At 36.9% G+C, this 25558-nt stretch overlaps 2 pseudogenes; one reads left to right on the forward strand and one right to left on the reverse strand.

Moving 5' to 3' along the window:
- Positions 1-1481: 1481 nt before the first annotated feature.
- On the reverse strand, positions 1482-1892 carry LOC147791442 (14 kDa proline-rich protein DC2.15 pseudogene; annotated as a pseudogene).
- An 18644-nt stretch (positions 1893-20536) lies between these two features.
- On the forward strand, positions 20537-20947 carry LOC147791443 (14 kDa proline-rich protein DC2.15 pseudogene; annotated as a pseudogene).
- The last annotated feature ends 4611 nt before the right edge of the window (positions 20948-25558 follow it).

A 25558-nucleotide genomic window follows, 5' to 3' on the forward strand; every position in this document is an offset into this window, starting at 1 on the left:
AGGCTATGAGAATGAAAGTATGATAGTTGCATTTTCTATTCAAGTTATAGCCCTTAGGTTAGATATCAAAATTAGTTACTTAACATTAATGTTTAAAATGTGGAAGTCTCGATTTTATGGAAATGTCAATATCAATAGATAATTTTGAAAAAAAAAATATATACAACAAAAATACTAATAAATTAAATTAATAATAATAAAAAAAAAACCTATTTTACAATTTTAAATATATTAAAATACTTATCATTGACTCGAGATAAAAGAGGCATATGATGATGTAATTAATATGAAGTATAATGGATAACAATTCAAAAATTATGAAAATGTTGTAATAAATAATTATTAGAAAAAAAAATTAATTGCCGAGCTTAGTGAACCACGAATATTCATAGTCTTCTTCAAAATTAAAATTAAAGTTGTTTCTATAAATAATTAAATAAATAAATAAAGAAAAGAAAAAGAAAAATGTAGCAATTATCTCTACAATTTGCTTTTCATTGACCGTGACCGAGAGTATTGACACGGACCATTATATTTTTTTTTCATTAATATGTCGATATCTAATATTGTCCACCAAATCCACTTTTTAATCATATTGTATAAAATTGACCTTATATTTAATAAAAATATCAACACATAATATTAATAATAACCCTCTTCCTCGTTTAGAATAGTAAATTCTTATACGACGGTTTAAATATTCTCATAAATTTTTCAAAAGTTCCCATGGACTATGATATCTCACGTCGGTTGAAAAAAAGAATGAAACATTTCTTAAAGTAATGTGGAAACATCTCTCACATACACATTTTAAAACCGTGAGACTAACGGCGATACGTAACGGGCCAAAGTAGATAATCCCTGCTAACGGTGAGCTTAGGCTATTACAAATGGCATCAGAGCCAGACACCGAGCGGTGTGCCAACAAAGACGCTGGCCCCCAAGGGGGTGGATTGTGAGATCCCACGTCAGTTGGAGAGGAGAACGAAGCGTTCTTTATAGGAATGTGAAAACCTCTCCCTAACAAACATGTTTTAAAACCGTAAGGCTGACGGCGATACATAACGATTCCAAATTTTCATTAATTTGAGTCTCTACATTTTTCATCAACATTGTCATTTAAAACTTGAGTGTTAATATTACTCTCTTTAATTTTTCGTCATGAAAATTTTGAAGTTAAGGGTTTATTATGATTTCATGCAAGTGACACAGGTGAAACAAGATTTGAGGTTTCAAACATATGCATCGTCAAATTTGTAATAAGACACAAGAATAGACGAACAACGTTGTTCATTTGAAAAAAAAAACTACGTACCATTATGTTACATTGCATTGTAATGAAACTATAAAAAGATTGTGGAATTCTGAGAAGATTTCCAAACCCATCATAACACGACGTACGACCAAACCGATTATTTAAACACGACATTGAAATTGAAAATTGAAGAAGAAACAAGAAACGGAAATGAAAGGATTTGGTTTCAAGCAGGGCATTGGAAGCCGGACGGAACCTTCTTTCCACAGTAGTTCAACAGCAAGCTGAGGGAAACTGAGAGGTCAATCTTGAGACCCAAGGCTCTGGCCTTCACCGCAGTGCAAAGGCACACAGCAGCTTCCAGGTCAACAAGGCCTTGGATTAGGGTGCAGCATGGGAATTTTGGTGGTGAGCCGATCACTAAGTGCACTAGATCGTCCAGCAAGTTGGCGCAGACGCCAAGCTTGAGGGTGTCCCTGGGGCACTTGGGGAGTGATGGTTGCTGCCTTGACGGGGTGGGCTTGTGGGGCTTGGGTGGCGGCGGTGGGCAAGGGACATAGGTGGAGCTGACCATAGTGAAGAAGAGGAGGTTGAGGAGGAGGAGGAGGGCAATGGGTGAAGAGAGCTTGGAAGTCATTGGTGGAGAGATATTGAAGGGTTGGTAGGTTTGTGCGATGGCTTGTGAAGAATTATGAGAAGGGTTAGGGTTTTTATAAATGGGGTTTGGGAATTTGTTGTATTTTAAAACAAAAATTCCTTATAAATTGCTCGATATGAAACATCTAACTCTTTGAGTTACTTTACACTACAAGAAATAATAGATAACATAGCTTTCGAAAACTGCTATCGTAGACTTTTTATAGCGTTTTTTGTACGTCCGTGACAGCCCATGTTATTAAAAATCTGAGACTTTTTATAGCGTTTTTTTTTATAACTATAATAGATGCTATAATAGAGTGACTTATTATAGCGTTTTTTTGAAAGATGGGTTTTTCAAAAAGGCTTTTTATAGCGTTTTTTTTATAACACCCAACTTTTTCAGTTACTTTATTAACTTTTTACTGCTTTATACACTCCGTTTCTTTGACATTCTATTCTTAATCATCATGCCTAATCATTCCCCAAAAAAGTTTCTTAAAACATGGATAGTTACTCGGATTTTTTTAGCACGTGTTTCAAACGACCCGGTTTAGGATTTCGGTTTTAAGCACTTTTTTACTGCTTTATACACTCCGTTTCTTCGACATTCTATTCTTGATCATCATGCCTAATCATTCCCCATAAAAGTTTCAAAAAACATGGACAGTTACTCGGTTATTTTAGCACGTGTTTCAAACGTCTCGGTTTGGGATTGCCGAATTAGGGGTTCGATTTTAAGCACTTTTTTTACTGCTTTATACACTCTATTTCTTCGACAATCTATTCTAAATCATCATGCCTAATCATTCCTCACAAAAGTTTCTTAAAACATGAAAAGTTACTCAGTTTCTTTAGCACGTGTTTCAAACGTCTTGGTTTGAGGTTTCCGAATTAGGGTTTCGATTTTAAACACTTTTTTATTGCTTTATACACTCCGTTTCTTCAAAATTCTATTCTAAATCATCATGCCTCATCATTCCCTACAAAAGTTTCGAAAAACATGAACAGTTACTTGGTTTTTTAGCACGTGTTTCAAACGTCCCGGTTTGGGGTTTCTGAATTAGGGTTTCAATTTTAAGCCCTTTTTTATTGCTTTATACACTCCGTTTCTTTGACATTCTATTCTTCATCATCATGGCTAATCATAACCCACAAAAGTTTCGAAAAACATGGACAGTTTATCGATTTTTTAGAACGTGTTTGAAACGTCCCAGTTTGCAGTTTCCGAAATAGGGTTCGATTTTAAGCACTTTTTTACTGCTTTATACACTCTTTTTATTCAACATTCTATTCTAAATCATCATGCCTAATCCTTCCCCAAAAAAGTTTCTTAAAACATGGAAAGTTACTCGGTTTCTTTAGCACGTGTTTCAACGTCCCGATTTGGGTTTTCCGAATTAGGGTTTCGATTTGAAGCACTTTTTTACTGCTTTATACACTCCATTTCTTCAACATTCTATTCTAAATCATCATGCCTAATAATTCCCCACAAAAGTTTTGAAAAACATGTACGGTTGCTCGGTTTTTTTAGCACATGTTTCCAACGTCTCGGTTTGGGGTTTCCGAATTAGGGTTTCGATTTTAAGCATTTTTTTTACTGCTTTATACACTCCGTTTCTTCGAAATTCTATTCTAAATCATCATGCCACATCATTCCCTAAAAAATTTTCGAAAAACATGGATAGTTACTTGTTTGAGAATAAGGAGTGATTGATTAGAGATGTAGTGCAAAGACATGTTCAATGTCAAAATGAAAGGAAAAAGCTTTGCTCTAAATCTGATGGAGAAAGTGCAGATGACCTTTATATCCATAGCTAGTGCCACTAAGATTTGGCACAAAAGACTTGGTCTCTTTCATCATCGAGGTTTGCTTTAGATGCAGTCAAAGAAGCTGGTACAAAGACTCGCCGACATTAATGATTACATTCCTCTTTGCCGTGCTTGTATTTTTGGGGAACAACATAGGCAACCATTTCCTAAACATTCATGGAGAGCCTCGAAAAAACTGCAGCTGGTTCATACTGATCTTTGTGGTCGTCAACGAACACCATCATTAAATGGTAATCTTTATTACATTGTTTTTATTGATGATCTAATGAGAATGTGTTATATCTTCTTGCTCAAGCAAAAGCCAGAAGTTGCGGATGTATTTGAAATTCAAGCTCAAGCAAAAGCCAGAAGTTGCGGATGTATTTGAAATTCAAAACCAGAGTTGAGAATGAGAGTGGATGCTTGATTCAGACTATAAGATCAGATAATTGCAAGGAGTACATTTAACAGTTTTTGTGAAGAGGCTGGAATTGAACATAAATTGACAGCAGTATACATTCCTCAATAGAATGACGTCAGTGAAAGGAGGAATAGGTTCATAATGGAGATGATATTTCATCTATTGAAGAGTTTAGATGACCATAAAGTATCTTGTGCATCGTTCATGTTCTAGGATGATGCACAAATGTGTTTCAAAGTCCTAATGGTGGTGTAATCACACGACATTATGAGAGGAGTATTACTTGAGCATGGCTACATGTATAAAACAATAGGAATTCACCAAGAATTCATGAGGCGAATGAGCTTAGCCTAGCCTCGAAATTGGTCTACATTAAGACAAAGAAGGTAGAGAGATTCATCGTAGACTTGGATGAAGGTGTTTGCCTCGACCTAGGCTTACTCAGTAAAGCTATTCATTAAGATTTTCTCAACTTGACCAAGGTGGCCTCAACCTAAGTGACTTATTTCTAGCCTCGATGGCTTAGGCCTTGACCTTGACTCTAAGGTCATCCCTTTGTCATGGCTTTCTAATACTGTATGGGTAACAAATTTTGATTTGTTAACTTATTTGATTCGGTTTGGCATTCCTCGTATTTTATTTTTTATTCACTCATTCCCATTTAGGTTTAGCTTCTTCTTTAGTCTCAAGTTAATGTTTTATGTAACGATCCTAAATTTTTACATACTCAGAGTCGCTACCAAGTCTCATGATTATCTCTTAAATGCGGAATATAACTCTTAGATACTCATCATAAATAACGAAAAATTTAAAACACATTCAGAACACTTCAAACTACTAGAACACATTGTCGGTCTTACGTGTTTCAAAATATAACGTTGGAATTTAAAATTAACACAAAACAATTACAAATGGAATAATCTAAATAATGAAATAAAAGCATCCTATACTCCTATGACTAAGAATTTAAACATGCAACTACCTTATGCACGTGCCACAGTATCTATTTCCGATGTCGTCGTCGTCTGTACATGGGCGTTTTGTCTTTACCTGAAAAATGATATGTGGCATACGACTTGAGTATTTCAAAGAATACTCAGTAAGTGACCCACTGTATGGGTCATGCTGATGCAAACACATGCAAGCGTGAATGGATTGTGTAGTACTTCCTTTACACATGACCAACACATGCGAGCGTGAATCGTCCGGGCGCTCGCCTGGACCCTTTAATCAAGCTAATCTGTAACGACGTCTGGAAGTCAGCAGAACCCCATAGTGTCATGAACTATTCAAACTTGATAGTTTGGCTAATTATCATAGGTTTAATGTATGGAGCACAATTACGAGTATGAACTATTTATTGGGCTGTTTTTCTTGAGGCTTCAACTCTACCGGAGAAAGGAGAGACTTAAAATATAAATATATCTAAGAATAGCTGATCGCTTGTGGATGTATAGAATAAAATGATGTAAAATTCACAAGAATTAAGTGCAAGTATACACTATCACAAGTACCAAGTAATAAGTAAATTATCGATTCCACAGGGAACCTATCTTTTTTATTAATTTTATCGCTGGAAATTGAGTTTTTGGGTAACATTCAAATGGGTGTTGGAGATTTTAACTATTTAAACAAAACTAAAACAGAGTGCTACTGCTGTCGAAAAACAGAAAATTATGAGACAATCAACTATAATGAGGAAGGTTCGGCTAAGAGAGATTAAATAGATAAGTTGTTGAGTTTTGTGGTTGATTTTAGTTTCTTTTAATAGATTCTCAAGCCCACTTCCGAGGGTCATGAATGGTGATTATTTCCATAATCGTTGTAATTTCTATTAACAAGGCTATAGGAAAAGAATTATTCCTAACCCTTCTATTACCCTTCAAGTCTCCTTGCTATCAAACTAGAGTATTAAAGAGAATTTCATTGCTCTCTCTCTTCTCCCGAACAAGAGAATAACTATGTATGTAAAGTAGCTAATTAAACATACATGTAAGTCATTAACAACAACTCTTTAATAAACTAATATCATACCGTCAACATACTTAAACTATATAAAACTCTCTCGCCTCCCCTATTAAGTTTAGCTCTCCATACAAACTGAATTAAACAGAGGAATCTGCATCTTGATCAAGTAAAATTGATGGAATAAGAAAAGAGAATAAGGAAATAGAGAGTTATCCCGGTTTGTTGTCGTTCGTAAATGGAAGTTCCCTTCTCTTGAGCTCTCACGTCCACCTCTTTGCCCTAATCAATCCTTGTTGGTCTCCTTTTCCTTCTGCTGTCAACAGCTGCTGGATTAGGGTTTTCTTCTTCTTCTCTAGTTTCATAGCAGTTCACTGCAACAGAGGCTGCTGCTGTGTAATTCAATTTTTCTCCCCAAAGTGTGGCTCTCCTCCTCTTAATCTTTCTTTTCCTTTTATATTGAGCATGGGTTCCCCTTTAGGGCTGAAAATGAATAAGTTGTCCAAATAGGATGTTCCTCATTGGGTAATCAATGACCCACTTGGACTGCTGACGTGGATTTAAAATTTCCATGTCATACCCCATTTGTTTCCAAATTTGCTACTCCCACGTGGTTTAGCATAAATGTCTGAAATTTTACCACGTAACTCAATTAAACATACAATTAAAATCGATTTATGCCAAATCATATTTTTTTTCATGTTGGACCGCAATAAACGATTTCATGCTCACTAAGTAGAATAAATGGGGTAATAAATGAGTAAATTGTGAATAAGAGTGCAATATTAACTACAAAAGAACTTAATATGACTCTACTATTAGAGAGTTATCAATAGCTCAACAATCCTCACATTTGTGCCGATCAAGGTAGGTCTTAAACAAAGATACTCTAATTTTCATACGTTAATAACTTCGCCTACGAAATGACTTTAATGTTGGCTTGGTTGAATGACTTGTATGATGTACAAATGACGAATTTTTCATGATTGTTTGATGCGTTTTGTGGTATGTTATGTTTATGCAATGATACAAGATGTACTATAATATGATTATGTCATGTTATGGAACTATGTTGTGATGTTAATGTTGTATGATGCATGAACCTCCATATATTACACTACATAAACTACGATATCATGTACGTCGTGATATTATGCACGCTCCTTTCCCTCCATAGCTTCTGCCAACGTGAGTGTAAGCTAGCCCAACAAGTAGACTTAGAGGATACGTATACGAGTCTGCTAGGTGGATCTATGTGTGCATGTGTAGAGAAATATTACACATTCAGCTCTATCCAGACTGAAAAGTAGAGATCGTTGCATGTATTTCAATTTTTCGACCGCAACAGTGTGATTATTTACTGAGTATTTTTTTAAATTATCAAACCAAGTGCTATTTGTTTTAGATGAAGGCAAGACAACCTTGTAGGGTCACTATATAGGCTATGAGAATGAAAGTATGATAGTTGCATTTTCAATTCAAGTTATAGCCCTTAGGTTAGATATCAAAATTAGTTACTTCACATTAATGTTTGAAATGTTAATGTTGACAAAAAAATATCGAAGTCTCGATTTTATGGAAATGTCAATATCAATAGATAATTTTGATAAAAAATATAAATAAAACAAAAATACAAATAAATTAAATTAATAAAAAAAAACCTATTTTACAATTTTAAATATATTAAAATACTTATTATTGACTCGAGATAAGAGAGGCATATGATGATGTAATTCATATGAATTTTAATGGTTAACAATTCACAAATTATGAAAAGGTTGTAATAAATAATTATTGGAAAAAAAAATTAATTGCCCTGCTGAGTCAACCACGAATTATTCATCATCTTTTTCAAAATTAAAATTAAAGTTGGATCTATAAATAATTAAATAAATAAAGAAAGAAAAGAAAAAGAAAAATGTAGCAATTATCTCTACAATTTGCTTTTCATTGACCAAGAGTATTGACACGGACCATTGTATTTTTTTTTTTCATTAGTATGTCGATATCTAATATTGTCAACCAAATCCACTTTTTAATCATATCGTATAAAATTGACCTTATATTTTATAAAAATATCAACACATAATATTAATAATAACCCTCTTCCTCGTTTAAAATAGTAAATTCTTATGCGACGGTTTAAATATTTTCATAAATTTTTCAAAAGTTCCCATGGACTATGAGATCTCACGTCGGTTGAGAAAGAGAATGAAACATTTCTTAAAATAATGTGGAAACATCTCTCACAGACACATTTTAAAACCGTGAGACTGACGGCGATACGTAACGGGCCAAAGTAGATAATCCCTGCTAACGGTGAGCTTAGGCTATTACAAATGGCATTAGAGCCAGACACCAAGCGGTGTGCCAACAAAGACGCTGGCCCCCAAGGGGGTGGATTGTGAGATCCCACGTTAGTTGGAGAGGAGAACGAAGCATTCTTTATAGGAATGTGAAAACCTCTCCCTAACAAACATGTTTCAGAACACTTCAAACTAATAGAACACATTGTCGGTCTTACTTTTTTCAAAATATAACGTTGGAATTTAAAATTAAAACAAAACAATTACAAATGGAATAATCTAAATAATGAAATAAAAGCGTCCTATACTCCTATGACTAAGAATTTAATTATGCAACTACCTTATGCACGGGCCACAATATCTATTTTCGATGTCGTCGTCGTCCGTACATGGGCGTCTTGTCTTTACCTGAAAAATGATATTTGGCACATGGCTCGAGTATTTCGAAAAATACTCAGTAAGTGACCCACTATAGGGGTCATGCTGATGCAAACACATGCAACATGCTCTTGGGATCGAGCTCTAGCTCATCTAGGAGTGACCTCCAATCCCGAACAAATTGGATGTGTAGTACTTCTTTACACATGACCCGCACGTGCGAGCGTGAATCCTCCAGGCGCTCGCCTGGACCCTCTAATCAAGCTAATCTGTAACAACGTCTGGAAGTCAGCGGAACCCCATAGTGTCATGAACTATTCAAACTTCATAGTTTGTCTTATTATCATAGGTTTAATGTATGGACCACAATTGCGAGTATGAACTATTTATTGGGCTGCTTTTCTTGAGGCTTCATGTAGCGCTCGAGTATTTTTTTTTTTAAAAAAAAAGGGAAAAAAAGAAAAAATAAATTAGGTCACAAAAGCGGCAAACCAGTCATTTTGCCCTTATTACTTTAGGGGTCTCTTTTGGCTGAGGCATAATTTGGAAAAGAGAAAAAAGAGAAAAAAGAGGGGAGAGGAAGAAGAAAGAAGAGGGAAGAAGATTAAGGTTTTGAGGAAGGAGGAGGAGATCGGATCTGAATGGACGCCGAGATTCGAGTCCCCAATCTAAACCGTCAATAGTCCGAGGCAAGGTGCTCTAACGTATCGCACCTTCCTATTTCGTCAAAACGTCCAAGAACTTCAGGTTAGTCCATGAGTGTCTAGATCGAGAAATCATTAAGATTTTCGTGTGTTAGTGACGTTTTGTGTTGATCCTTGGACTCTTACCCTCAACAGCGCTATCTGGTTAAATTCTGGAGTGAAGGCGGCCAAGATTGATGTTCGAATCGGAGTTTCAAGAAAACGTGATTTTTGGTAAGAACTCGTATTTTTTTCTCCAAATCCGAACTCAAATAATAAGATCTGTGATTATCAGAAAATTTTAAGAAAATTGTTTCGAAGGAGTAGAATATGAGATCTACAAGGTTCGTGAAGAAAATTTGTCGAATCGGATTACAAATTGGAAGATAAAAAAGTCGAAAGAAAATAGATCGAAACGTGAAAAGACCTAGAAAATGAAAAACAAAACGTAGGAGAGAGGGTGGAGGCCGCCACGCGTCGGTCGGCAACGGAGGAGAGCGGCGGAATCGGTGATCGACACGTGTCGATCACCGGTTGGTGAGGCACGACCTCACCCGGCAGGACACGCGTCAGGCGTGCAGACTTGGCCAGCCCGACCCGCGCCGCACGTGAAGCGCCCGACCAGGTGCCTCTGACGTGCACCTACGCGGGGAGGAGCGCGTGGGGCACGCGCGCGTAGTGACCCTCCACGGCGCGCGTGTCGCGCGTGGGGGCGCGTGAGGCACCAATTTTCTTCACGTTCGGTCTCTGTTTGCTTGTTTTCCGATCCGATTTTGATGCTGACCCTATTATTATGTGAATTAGGACTTGTGAAGGAAATTTCAGATTTGTTGGAATCCATTCCGTCAAGAAAACTCGAACTCGGGAAGGCACGCGTCAACCAAGTAAGTAGCCATTTGGATTCCCACGAGCAGTACTTGTAGGAACCGCTAGGAACAAGCATGCATGCTACCACCTATGAAATTAGCTAGCCGGACTTAGCATAATAGTATAGAAACTGCGAATATGAGATGATTATGGAAAGCTAGATACAAAATGTGTATTAAATCTGTTTTGATTGAGACTCTGATAATGTATGTATGTATGAGGAGGTTGGGAAACTTGTGAAATCTGCGCTCCGGGTAAAGATGGACGTTATCTTCCCGTTGAGCATGTTTGTTAATATTGCATGAACTGCTGCGTGTTAACTCTTATGCATGATGATTGCTTGTGTATCTTTCTTGATGAATAGGAAGAAATTATGAGCTTAGATTAGGGTGCTTGTGATTAAGTAGGCTAGACGAGACCCTTGATTGGGGAACTCTAGAATACCGTGCAATTAGACCCGCAAAATGATTACCGGAAGATCCAGAGCCCAGAATTCCAAACTCGATAGGTTTGTGAGACCAGGCACGAGAATCCTAGAGATACACGAATCCATGTCTAAGCCACATGGTTCCACCCTAGAAAGAATAATAGGTCACCACGGTAACTATAGGTAGCCCGCTAGAGTTGAGCAGTGTAGGTAGTGTCATCAGAACCTCACTTCCCTCTCTCCTCCGATATCGTACCGTCGAGACAGAGCTCCGGTACGGTGATCGTTGAGCTTAGCAGATCCGGATACGGAAGTGTGACAGGTGCCCAGACCTAGTGGTGATAGCTAAGGGGTCTTCTGAAAAGGACTCCTGGGCCGTAGAAACCCGTCCCTAAGCGGGGACGTGGAGCCACATAGGATGACTCAGTAGCTGACCGACACACAGGGGGTCGCACCCCGTTTAGTGGATGTATGGTCCCGTGTGAGGGTCGTCAGTTAACCTCCATGGATGATGTTCAAAGAGAGTCACATTTTCAGATCCAACCATACAATCCCCTCAGATTTACTTATGAGGTCGCACCTCACCTCAGAACACTGATCATTTCACTGCTTAAGATGGGCAAGCCTCCTAAGATACAGAAAAGAGAGTTGCAGCTTAGATCACTCTCCTTAGAAACCCGAGAAAAACCGTGGTTACCCACCAAGATAAGGATGCGAAAAGAGCCTACAAGTAGCCTGCTTACTGAGTATTTTTATACTCATTCCTTTCTACTCTTTTTTTTTAGGTGAGTGATGCCATGGATCGGGGCGAGAATGCATGCTGATTCTTAATGCCACAGAGGAGTGTCCTTGGGCATCTAGGAGTCTGTGCATAATTTTGTTAGATTTGTCATGCATTGCATGTAAACCATTTCCATACTTTTCTTACTTGAACACCTTGTTTTGGATTTTAAACCTTTTACGTAATTGCAAAAGTTTTTTTTTTTTTTTTGAAATCTCGTCTTCTCTATTTGTTATTACACGATTTCATTGCATAGTCTGTTGGTCCAGCCCTTGATTTCGAGATTCAAATTTTGGGCTGTGACACTTCAACTCTACCGGAGAAAGGAGAGACTTAAAATATAAATATATCTAAGAATAGCTCAACAATCCTCACATATAGGCCGATCAAGGTAGGTCTTAAACAAAGATACTCTAATTTTCCTTACGTTAATAACTTCGCCTACGAAATGGCTTTAATGTTGGCTTGGTTGTATGATGCATGAACCTCCATATATTACACTACATAAACTACGATATCATGTACGTCGTGATATTATGCACACTCCTTTCCCTCCATAGCTTCTGCCAACGTGAGTGTAAGCTAGCCCAACAAGTAGACTTAGAGGATACGTATACGAGAATGCTAGGTGGATCTATGTGTGCATGTGTAGAGAAATATTACACATTCAACTCTATCCAGACTGAAAAGTAGAGATCGTTGCATGTATTTGCATTTTTCGACCGCAACAGTGTGATTATTTACTGAGTATTTTTTTTAAATTATCAAACCAAGTGCTATTTTTTTTAGATGAAGGTAAGACAACCATGTAGGGTCACTATATAGGCAATGAGAATGAAGGTATGATAGTTGCATTTTCTATTCAAGTGATAGCCCTTAGGTTAGATATCAAAATTAGTTACTTAACATTAATGTTTAAAATGTGGAAGTCTCGATTTTATGGAAATGTCAATATCAATTGATAATTTTGAAAAAAAAAATATATACAACAAAAATACTAATAAATTAAATTAATAAAAAAAAAACCTATTTTACAATTTTAAATATATTAAAATACTTATCATTGACTTGAGATAAAAGAGGCATATGATGATGTAATTAATATGAAGTATAATGGATAACAATTCAAAAATTATGAAAAGGTTGTAATAAATAATTATTTGAAAAAAAAACAATTAAGTGCCCAGCTTAGTGAACCACTAATTATTTATCGTCTTCTTCAAAATTAAAATTAAAGTTGTTTCTATAAATAAATAATTAAATAATAAATAAATAAAAGAAAAAGAAAAATGTAGCAATTATCTCTACAATTTGCTTTTCATTGACCGTGACCGAGAGTATTGACACGGACCATTGTATTCTTTTTTCATTAATATGTCGATATCTAATATTGTCCACCAAATCCACTTTTTAATCATATTGTATAAAATTGACCTTATATTTAATAAAAATATGAACGCATAATATTAATAATAACCCTCTTCCTCGTTTAGAATAGTAAATTCTTATACGACAGTTTAAATATTCTCATAAATTTTTCAAAAGTTCCCATGGACTATGAGATCTCACGTCGGTTGAAAAAGAGAACGAAACATTTCTTAAAGTAATGTGGAAACATCTCTCACAGACACATTTTAAAACCATGAGACTAACAGTGATACGTAACGGGCCAAAGTAGATAATCCCTGCTAATGGTGAGCCTAGGCTATTACAAATGGCATCAGAGCCAGACACTGTGCGGTCTGCCAACAAAGACGCTGGCCCCCAAGGGGGTGGATTGTGAGATCCCACGTCAGTTGGAGAGGAGAACGAAGCGTTCTTTATAGGAATGTGAAAACCTCTCCCTAGCAAACAAGTTTTAAAACCGTAAGGCTGACGGCGATACATAACGATTTCAAACGGATAATATCTACTAGCGGCATACTTGGGCTGTTACACTAACATCCATATTTTCATTAAATTGAGGTCTCTAATTTTTCAACAACATTGATATTTAAAACTTGAGTGTTAATATTACTCTCTTTAATTTTTCGTCATGAAAATTTTGAAGTTAAGGGTTTATTATGATTTCATGCAAGTGACACAGGTGAAACAAGATTTGAGGTTTCAAACATATGCATCGTCAAATTTGTAGTAAGACACAAGAATAGACGAACAACGTTGTTCATTTGAAAAAAAAACTACGTACCATTATGTTACATTGCATTGTAATGAAACTATAAAAAGATGGTGGAATTCTGAGAAGATTTCCAAACCCATCATAACACGACGTACGACCAAACTGATTATTTAAACACGACATTGAAATGGAAAATTGAAGAAGAAACAAGAATCAGAAATGAAAGGATTTGGTTTCAAGTAGGGCATTGGAAGCCGGACGGAACCTTCTTTCCACAGTAGTTCAAAAGCAAGCTGAGGGAAACTGAGAGGTCAATCTTGAGACCCAAGGCTCTGGCCTTCACCGCAGTGCAAAGGCACATAGCAGCTTCCAGGTCAACAATGCCTTGGATTAGGGTGCAGCATGGAGATTTTGGTGGTGAGCCGATCACTAAGTGCACTAGATCGTCCAGCAAGTCGGCGCAGATGCCAAGCTTGAGGGTGTCCCTGGGGCACTTGGGGAGTGATGGTTGCTGCCTTGACGGGGTGGGCTTGTGGGGCTTGGGTTGCGGCGGTTGGCAAGGGACATAGGTGGAGCTGACCATAGTGAAGAAGAGGAGGTTGAGGAGGAGGAGGGCAATGGGTGAAAAGAGCTTGGAAGCCATTGGTGGAGAGATATTGAAGGGTTTGTAGGTTTGTGCGATGGCTTGTGAAGAATTATGAGAAGGGTTAGGGTTTTTATAAATGGGGTTTGGGAATTTGTTGTATTTTAAAAAAAAAAATTCCTTATAAATTGGTGGATATGAAACACCTAACTCTTTCAGTTACTTTATTATGTTTTGAGGAATTGATTTGAGAGATGAGTTTTTAATTAGTTTGTCTTTTTTTTAAAGTATTATAAAAATGTCAAATGGCCTACCAACTAGACGAAGTGATGTTGGATAATAAAATATAAAATACTTTTTAAAATAAGTTATTGTGGTTTGATAGAACCCTTCCAGACAAGTGGGTAATACATGATAATCTAGAGATTATTTTCAGCACAAATAATTTTTACAAATATAATATGTTTTTTTAAAAAATATAACTATGAGATTCCACGTCATTTTGAAGGAGTAACGAAACATTTTTTTTTTATAAGAGTGTGGAAACCTCTCCCTAGTAAATTGTAAAATTGGCGGCGATATATAATGAGTCAAAGCAGATAAATATATGTTAACAATGAGTTTTGATATATATTGATGTTAGTATGACATAACAGTACAACTTCTAAAACATGACAAGACTAAGATTGTTATTACATGCATGCTTTGAAAATCTTTTAAAAATTTAGGATCGTTACATAAAACATTAACTTGAGACTAAAGGAGAAGCTAAACCTTAATGGGAATGAGTGAATAAAAACGCCAAACCGAATCAAATAAGTTAACAAATCAAAATTTGTTACCCATGCAGTATTAGAAAGCCATGACAAAGGGATGATCTTAGAGTCAAGGTCGAGGCCTAAGCCATCGAGGCTAGAAATAAGTCACTTAGGTTGAGGCCACCTTGGTCGAGTTGAGAAAATCTTAATGAATAGCTTTACTGAGTAAGCCTAATACGAGGCAAACACCTTCATCCAAGTCTACGATGAATCTCTCTGCCTTCTTTGTCTTAATGTAGACCAATTTCGAGGCTAGGCTAAGCTCATTCGCCTCATGAATTCTTGGTGAATTCCTATTGTTTTATATATGCGGCCATACTCAAGTAACACTCTTCTCATAATGTCGTGTGATTACACCATCATTAGGACTGAGAAACACATTTGTGCATCATCCTAGAACATGAACGATGCACAAGATACTTTATGGTCATCTAAACTCTTCAATAGATAAAATATCATCTCCATTATGAATCTATTCCTCCTTTCACTGATGTCATTCTGTTGAGGAGTGTATAGTGCTGTCAATTGATGTTCAATTCCAGCCTCTTCACAAAACCTGTTAAAAGTTTCTGAAGTGTACTCCTTGCCATTATCTGATCTTATAGTCTGAATCAAGCATGCACTTTCATTCTCAACTCTGGCTTTGAATTTCAAAATACGCCCGCTACTTCTGGCTTTTGCTTCAGCAAGAAGATCCAACACATTCTCGTTGGATCATAAATAAAAACAATGTAATAAAGATTACCATTTAATGATGTTGTTCGTTGACGACCACAAATATCAGTATGAACCAGCTGCAGTTTTTTCGAGGCTCTCCATGAATGTTTAGGAAAGGGTTGCCTATGTTGCTCCCAAAAATTACAAGCACGGCAAAGAGGAATGTAATCATTAATGTCAGCGAGTCTTTTTACCAGCTTCTTTGACTGCATCTAAAGCAAACCTCAATGATGAAAGTGCCCAAGTCTTTTGTGCCAAATCTCAATGGCACTAGCTCTTGATATAAAGGTCATCTGCTCTCTCTCCATCGGATTTAGAGCAAAGCTTTTTCCTTTCATTTTGACATTGAACAAGTCTTTTGATATGAATCCAACAACTGATCACGTGCATGTACCCGAAGGACCGATTACAAGAAGCAAGGTTAAGAAGATTCAAGAGGCCTATACATTGCATCTTCAAAAGCTAACTAGTGTATCGGTTGAAACAAAGACTTTTGAGCCCAAAAATCTTTATAGCATTAGCATATCAAATCAAGAAGATAATGGAGTGGCTGATATTGGAAAGTAATTAGAAGACTTGCCTTTGGTAGTTGAATTACCAATTAAGGAAATTATTAATGCCTTATTTGCTTCATTTTATATTTAATAGCATTTATTAATAGTTTGTATGAATTGCCTTATATTCTTCAATTTGTATTTAATAGCATTTATTAGCATTTATTAGTGGTTGGTGGCTCAACTTTATTTTGTTAGGGTTATCTTCTGGGCCTATTTAAAGGCATGTAATATTCATGTTTGAGTGATTTTGTTGAATACAGAAAAAACCTTTGTGTTTTCTTGATACCCTTTTGGTGTTATTCTTTTTCATACCTTGCTTTAGGTTTGATGTTTAAACCGATTCATTGAATTAGTTTTGATCAAGCTAATTCTGGAGTGAATTGTCTTGGTATCTAAGAGTGACCATCATAGATTCCAAGTTCGATCTAAGAGTCATTCATCTTCTAACCAGCTCTTGGTTGGAATCAATTCGTTAAGTTAGCTTTCTCTATGAGCGTTTTGCAAGGATTCTAGAAGGACCTCTAGCTTTGCAAAAATCAGCATTGTAGGCGCTTATCATTTGGTATCAGAGCATTTGGTCGACGTTCTTTGGCCGCTCTAGAGGTGAAATATTTTTATTGTTATTTTTTTTGTATCAATTTTTTTGTCTCTCTCAAATTATCGAAAAAAAAAAAAAAGCCAGCCTTTACATTCTTGACCTAGTACCAAAAGCCTACCTTTGAGTGTTAACACGAGTGTCCCTGAGTGAAATTTTTGTGAGAAGTGTGGAGAGGCCCCTTGATAACAAAATGTCACATAATGGAGAAGGAGTACCACCAGTACCAGATCTTAATACAACCATTCTTCAAGCAATTCAAGGTATGATGCAAATGATGATGGAAGATAGACAAGAAAGAAGGGCGCAACATCAAAGACAAGAACGAACATTAGAAGAAGATGAAGATATAGTAATACAAGAAAGACAAGTTGTTGAAGGAAGATGGAGAGGAAAAAATAACCATGCAACTATTATGCAACCTAGAAGGATGGAAAGAGTACATGAAGATAGAGATGGAGGAGTTCAACTCAAAATCCCACCATTTTGTGGAACGGCAGATTCTGAGGCATACTTGCAATGGGAAAGAAAGATAGAGCATGTGTTTGATTACAACACCTATAGTGAAAATAAGAAGATGAGACTTGCTATTGCCGAATTTACCAATCATGCTGGTGATTGGTACCAACATCTCAAATCCGAGAGAAGAAGAAAAGAGGAGGATCCAATAGAGACATGGGAAGAACTTAAAGAAGCCATGAGAAAAAGGTATGTTCCAAAACATTATGAAAGAAATTTGAAAACTAAATTGCAAGGTTTGAGGCAAGGAACAAAAAGTGTGGCGGAATATTATCAAGAGATGAAAACTATGATGGAAAGAGCAAATGTTAGAGAAGAAGAAGAAGATACCATGTCTAGATTCCTTGGAGGTTTGAATCGAGAAATTGCTCATCTTGTTGACAGAAATCCACCACCATATCTGAAAGACATGTATCATTATGCTCTCAAAATTGAAGACCAATTGTTGGAAGAAAAAGAGCATTCAAAAAGGTACACATCACGAACTAACACCTTTTCAAAGTCTAACACTTGGAACAAGGATAGTTTTGTGAATAGAAATGAATCAATGTCACCAAAAGAAAAGTTTGTAGCTGCTAAAAGAGTGGAAGCTGAGAGTTCCAATGGTAAAAAGAATGAAGCTTCAAAGACGGTAAAGGAGAAGTCTAGTTCTATTCAATGTTGGAAGTGTAAAGGGTTTGGACACATGAGCAAAGAGTGTGTTAATAAAAAAGTTATGGTGATAAGGAATGGTATACTTGATTCAGATGATGAATGTGAGGATCATGATTCACAGCTTGTTGAAGAAATCGCAGCATATGATGATGAGTATGTTGAAGAAGGTAATTCCATATCTTTGATCACAAGAAGGGTACTCAATTTTCAAATCAAGGAAGAGAAATTTGAAGATCAAAGGGAAAACTTGTTCCACACAAGATGTTTGATCAAAGGAAACCCATGCAGCTTGGTGATTGATAGTGCAAGTTGCACAAATGTGGTAAGCAGCTTCCTTGTAAAAAGACTTCAACTTTCTGTCCATCCCCATCCAAAACCATACAAACTTCATTGGTTAACAAACAAAGAAGAAATTAAGGTGAACTCCCAAGCTCTTATTTCTTTTACTCTTGGAAGATATAAAGATGAAGTTCTTTGTGATGTCGTACCAATGCATGCGGGGGACATTTTATTCGGCCGACCTTGGCGATATGATAGAAAGGTAACATTTGATGGTTTGATGAACAAGTATACTTTTACTTTGTGTGGGAAGAAATTTACTTTACTTCCATTGTCTCCATATGAAGTACATTGTGACCAATTGAAATAAGAGGAGAAAAGAAAAGAATTTGAAGAACAACAGTGCAGAGAAGAAACTAAGGTAAAGGTGAGAAAAAAAAAAAGTGGAAAAAATATTCAGTTCTTGTCCGGAATGAACGAAGAATTTGATTTGAGGACAAATCCTTTTAATGAAAGGGGGGATGATATGAATCCAACAACTGATCACGTGCATGTACCCGAAGGACCGATTACAAGAAGCAAGGTTAAGAAGATTCAAGAGGCCTATACATTGCCTCTTAAATAACTAGCTAGTGTACCGGTTGAAACAAAGATTTTTGAGCCCAAAAATCTTTATAGCATTAGCATATCAAATCAAGAAGATAATGGAGTGGCTCATATTGGAAAGTAATTAGAAGACTTGCCTTTGGTAGTTGAATTACCAATTAAGGAAATTATTAATGCCTTATTTGCTTCATTTTATATTTAATAACATTTATTAATAGTTTGTATGAATTGCCTTATATTCTTCAATTTGTATTTAATAGCATTTATTAGCATTTATTAGTGGTTGGTGGCTGAACTTTATTTTGTTAGGGTTATCTTCTGGGCCTATTTAAAGGCATGTAATATTCATGTTTGAGTGATTCTGTTGAATACAGAAAAAACCTTTGTGTTTTCTTGATACCCTTTTGGTATTATTCTTTTTCATACATTGCTTTAGGTTTGATGTTTAAACCGATTCATTGAATTAGTTTTGATCAAGCTAATTCTGGAGTGAATTGTCTTGGTATCTAAGAGTGACCATCATAGATTCCAAGTTCGATCTAAGAGTCATTCAGCTTCTAACCAGCTCTTGGTTGGAATCAATCCGTTAAGTTAGCTTTCTCTGTGAGCGTTTTGCAAGGATTCTAGAAGGACCTATAGCTTTGCAAAAATCAGCATTGTAGGCGCTTATCATCTTTGGCATTACATCTCTAATCAATCACTGCTTATTCGCAAACAACACTTTATAGCCTATATCGAAGTTTAGCGGTCCAATTTATGTTTTAAAATTTATTTTTTAGATCTTAAATAAAAGTCTTTTTTTTTTTTTAATTTTTTTTTTTTTTTTTTTTTTTTTGAGATCTTTTATCTTATAACCATTTTCATCTTAAGTAAACTTTAAAAGATTTTCAAAGCATGCATGTAATTACAATCTTAGTCTTGTCGTGTTTTAGAAGTTGTACTGTTATGTCATACTAACATCAATATATATCAAAACTCATTGTTAACATATATTTATCCGCTTTGACTCATTATATATCGCCGCCAATTTTATAATTTACTAGGGAGAGGTTTCCACACCCTTATAAAAAAAAAAAATGTTTCGTTACTCCTTCAAAATGACGTGGAATCTCATAGTTATATTTAAAAAAAAAATCATATTATATTTGTAAAAATTATTTGTGCTAAAACTAATCTCTAGATTATCATCTATTACCCACTTGTCTGGAATGGTTCTATCAAATATTATTTTCCAACCATACAAACCACAATAATTTATTTTAAAAAGTATTTGATATCTTATTATCGAACATCACTTCGTCTAGTTTGTAGGCCATTTGACATTTTTATAATACTTTAAAAAAAGACAAACTAATTAAAAACCCATCTCTCAAATCAATTCCTCAAAACTTAATAAAGTAACTAAAGAGTTAGGTGTTTCATATCGAGCAATTTATAAGGAATTTTTGTTTTAAAATACAACAAATTCCCAAACCCCATTTATAAAAACCCTAACTCTTCTCATAATTCTTCACAAGCCATCTCACAAACCTACAAACCCTTCAATATCTCTCCACCAATGGCTTCCAAGCTCTCTTCGCCCATTACCCTCCTCCTCCTCCTCAACCTCCTCTTCTTCACTATGGTGAGCTCCACCTATGTCCCTTGCCCACCGCTGCCACCTAAGCCCCACAAGCCCACCCCGTCAAGGCAGCAACCATCACTCCCCAAGTGCCCCAGGGACACCCTCAAGCTTGGCGTCTGCGCCGACTTGTTGGACGATCTAGTGCACTTAGTGATTGGCTCACCACCAAAATCCCCATGCTGCACCCTAATCCAAGGCCTTGTTGACCTGGAAGCTGCTGTGTGCCTTTGCACTGCAGTGAAGGCCAGAGCCTTGGGTCTCAAGATTGACCTCAAAGTTTCCCTCGGCTTGCTTTTGAACTACTGTGGAAAGAAGGTTCCATCCCGCTTCCAATGCCCTGCTTGAAACCAAATCCTTTCATTTCCGTTTCTTGTTTCTTCTTCAATTTTCCATTTCAATGTCGTGTTTAAATAATCAGTTTGGTCGTACGTCGTGTTATGCAATGCAATGTAACATAATGGTACGTAGTTTTTTTTTTCAAATTGACAATGTTGATGAAAAATGTAGAGACCTCAATTTAATGAAAATATGGATGTCAGTGTAACAGCCCAAGTATGCCGCTAGTAGATATTATCCATTTGGAATCGTTATGTATCGCCGTCAGCCTTACGGTTTTAAAACTTGTTTGCTAGGGAGAGGTTTTCACATTCCTATAAAGAACGCTTCGTTCTCCTCTCCAACTGACGTGGGATCTCACAATCCACCCCCTTGGGGGCCAGTGTCTTTGTTGGCAGACCGCACGGTGTCTGGCTCTGATGCCATTTGTAATAGCCTAGGCTCACCATTAGCAGGGATTATTTATTTTGGCCCGTTACGTATCGCCGTTAGTCTCACGGTTTTAAAATGTGTCTGTGAGAGATGTTTCCACATTACTTTAAGAAATGTTTCGTTCTCTTTTTCAACCGACGTGAGATCTCATAGTCCATGGGAACTTTTGAAAAATTTATGAGAATATTTAAACTGTCGTATAAGAATTTACTATTCTAAACGAGGAAGAGGGTTATTATTAATATTATGTGTTCATATTTTTATTAAATATAAGGTCAATTTTATACAATATGATTAAAAAGTGGATTTGGTGGACAATATTAGATATCGACATATTAATGAAAAAAGAATACAATGGTCCGTGTCAATACTCTCGGTCACGGTCAATGAAAAGCAAATTGTAGAGATAATTGCTACATTTTTCTTTTTCTTTTCTTTACTTATTTATTTAATTATTTATAGAAACAACTTTAATTTTAATTTTGAAGAAGACGATGAATAATTAGTGGTTCACTAAGCTGGGCACTTAATTTTTTTTTCAAATAATTATTTAGTACAACCTTTTCATAATTTTTGAATTGTTATCCATTATACTTCATATTAATTACATCATCATATGCCTCTTTTATCTCGAGTCAATGATAAGTATTTTAATATATTTAAAATTGTAAAATAGGTTTTTTTTTATTATTATTATTGATTTAATTTATTAGTATTTTTGTTGTATATATTTTTTTTTTTCAAAATTATCAATTGATATTGACATTTCCATAAAATCGAGACTTCCACATTTTAAACATTAATGTTAAGTAACTAATTTTGATATCTAACCTAAGGGCTATAACTTGAATAGAAAATGCAACTATCATACCTTCATTCTCATAGCCTATATAGTGACCCTACATGGTTGTTTTACCTTCATCTAAAAAAAATAGCACTTGGTTTGATAATTTAAAAAAAATACTCAGTAAATAATCACACTGTTGCGGTCGGAAAATTCAAATACATGCAACGATCTCTACTTTTCAGTCTGGATAGAGTTGAATGTGTAAGATTTCTCTACACATGCACACATAGATCCACCTAGCAGACTCGTATACGTATCCTCTAAGTCTACTTGTTGGGCTAGCTTAAACTCACGTTGGCAGAAGCTATGGAGGGAAAGGAGCGTGCATAATACCACGACGTACATGATATCGTAGTTTATGTAGTGTAATATATGGAGGTTCGTGCATCATACAACCAAGCCAACATTAAAGCCATTTCGTAGGCGAAGTTATTAACGTAAGGAAAATTAGAGTATCTTTGTTTAAGACCTACCTTGATCGGCACATATGTGAGGATTGTTGAGCTATTCTTAGATATATTTATATTTTAAGTCCCTCCTTTCTCCGGTATAGTTGAAGTGTCACAGCCCAAAATTTGTATCTCGAAATCTAGGGCTTGACCATTAGACAATGCAATGAAATCGTGTAATAACAAATAGAGAAGACGAGATTTCAAAAAAAAAAAAAAACTTTTGCAATTACGTAAAAGGTTTAAAATCCAAAACAAGGTGTTCAAGTAAGAAAAGTTTGGAAATGATTTACATGCAATGCATGACAAATTTAACAAAATTATGCACAGACTCCTAGATGCCCAAGGACACTCCTCTGTGGCATTAAGATTCAGCATGCATTCTCGCCCCGATCCATGACATCACTCACTTGAAAAAAAAGAGTAGAAAGGAATGAGTATAAAAATACTCAGTAAGCAGGCTACTTGTAGGCTCTTTTCGCATCCTTATCTTGGTGGGTAACCACGGTCTTTCTCGGGTTTCTAAGGAGAGTGATCTAAGCTGCAACTCTCTTTTCTGTATCTTAGGAGGCTTGCCCATCTTAGCCAGTGAAATGATCAGTGTCCTGAGGTGAGGTGCGACCTCATAAGTAAATCTGAGGGGATTGTATGGCTGGATTTGAAAATGTGACTCTCTTTGAACATCATCTATGGAGGTTAACTGACGACCCTCACACGGGACCATACATCCATTAAACGAAGTGCGACCCCCTGTGTGTCGGTCAGCTACTGAGTCATCCTATGTGGCTCCACGTCCCCCGCTCAGGGACGGGTTTCTACGGCCCAGGAGTCCTGTTCAGAAGACCCCTTAGCTATCACCACTAGGTCTGGGCACCTGTCACACTTCCGTATCCGGATCTGCTAAGCTCAACGATCACCGGACCGGAGCTCTGTCTCGACGGTACATATCGGAGGAGAGAGGGAAGTGAGGTTCTGATGACACTACCTACACTGCTCAACTCTAGCGGGCTACCTATAGTTACCGTGGTGACCTATTATTCTTTCTAGGGTGGAACCTGGTGGCTTAGACATGGATTCGTGTATCTCTAGGATTCTCGTGCCTGGTCTCACAAACCTATCTGGTTTGGAATTCTGGGCTCTGGATCTGCCAGTAATCATTTTGCAGGTCTAATTGCATGGTATTCTAGAGTTCCCCAATCAAGGGTCCCGTCTAGCCTACTTAGTCACAAGCACCCTAATCTAAGCTCATAATTTCTTTCTATTCATCAAGAAAGATACACAAGCAATCATCATGCATAAGAGTTAACACACAGCAGTTCATGCAATATTAACAAACATGCTCAACGGGAAGATAACGTCCATCTTTATCCGGAGCGCAGATTTCACAAGTTTCCCAACCTCCTCATGCATACATACATTATCAGACTCTAAATCAAAACAGATTTAATACACATTTCGTATCTAAATTTCCATAATCATCTCATATTCGCAGTTTCTATACTATTATGCTAAGTCCCACTAGCTAATTTCATAGGTGGTAGCATGCATGCTTGTTCCTAGCGGTTCCTACAAGTACTGCTCGTGGGAATCCAAATGGCTACTTACTTGGTTGACGCGTGCCTTCCCGAGTTCGAGTTTTCTTGACGGAATGGATTCCAACAAATCTGAAATTTTCTTCACAAGTCCTAATTCACATAATAATAGGGTCAGCATCAAAATTGGATTGGAAAACAAGCAAACAGAGACCGAACAGGAAGAAAATCGGTGCCTCACGCTCGCCGTGGAGGGTCACTACGCGCGGGTGCCGCACGCGCTGCTCCCCGCGTAGGAGCAGGTCAGAGGCACCGGGTCAGGTGCTTCACGTGCGGCGCGGGTCGGGCTGGCCAAGTCTACGAGCCTGACGCGTGTCCTGTCGGGTGAGGTCGTGCCTCACCAGCCGGTGATCAACACGTGTCGATCACCGGTTCTGCCGCTCTCCTCTGTTGCCGGCCGACGCGTGGCGGCCTCCACCCTCTCTCCTGCGTTTTTTTTTCATTTTCCAGGTCTCTTCACGTTTCGATCTATTTTCTTTCGACTTTTTATCTTCCAATTTGTAATCCGATTCGACAAATTTTCTTCACGAAACTTGTAGATCTCATATTCTACTCCTTCGAAACAATTTTCTTAAAATTTTCTAATAATCACAGATCTTATTATTTGAGTTCGAATTCGGAGAAAAAAATACGAGTTCTTACCAAAAATCACGTTTTCTTGAAACTCCGATTCGAACGTCAATCTTGGCCGCCTTCACTCCAGAACTTAACCAGATAGCGTTGTTGAGGGTAAGAGTCCAAGGATCAACACAAAATGTCACTAACACCCGAAAATCTTAATGATTTCTCGATCTAGACACTCATGGACTAACCTGAAGTTCTTGGACGTTTTGACGAAATAGGAAGGTGCAATTCGTTAGAGCACCTTGCCTCGGACTATTGACGGTTTAGATTGGGGACTCGAATCTCCGGCGTCCATTCAGATCCGATCTCCTCCTCCTTCCTCAAAACCTTAATCTTCTTCCCTCTTCTTTCTTCTTCCTCTCCCCTCTTTTTTCTCTTTTCCAAATTATGTCTCAGCCAAAAGAGACCCCTTAAGTAATAAGGGCAAAATGACTGGTTTGCCTCTATTGTGACCTAATTTATTTTTTCTTTTTTTCCCTTTTTTTTTTTAAATACTCGAGCGCTACATGAAGCCTCAAGAAAAGCAGCCCAATAAATAGTTCATACTCGCAATTGTGCTCCATACATTAAACTTATGATAATAAGACAAACTATGAAGTTTGAATAGTTCATGACACTATGAGGTTCCGCTGACTTCCAGACGTCGTTAGAGGGTCCAGGCGAGCCCCTGGAGGAT

Source organism: Cucurbita pepo, chromosome 8, assembly GCF_057944985.1.
Source record: "Cucurbita pepo subsp. pepo isolate OVF chromosome 8, ASM5794498v1, whole genome shotgun sequence".
Lineage (NCBI taxonomy): Eukaryota > Viridiplantae > Streptophyta > Magnoliopsida > Cucurbitales > Cucurbitaceae > Cucurbita > Cucurbita pepo.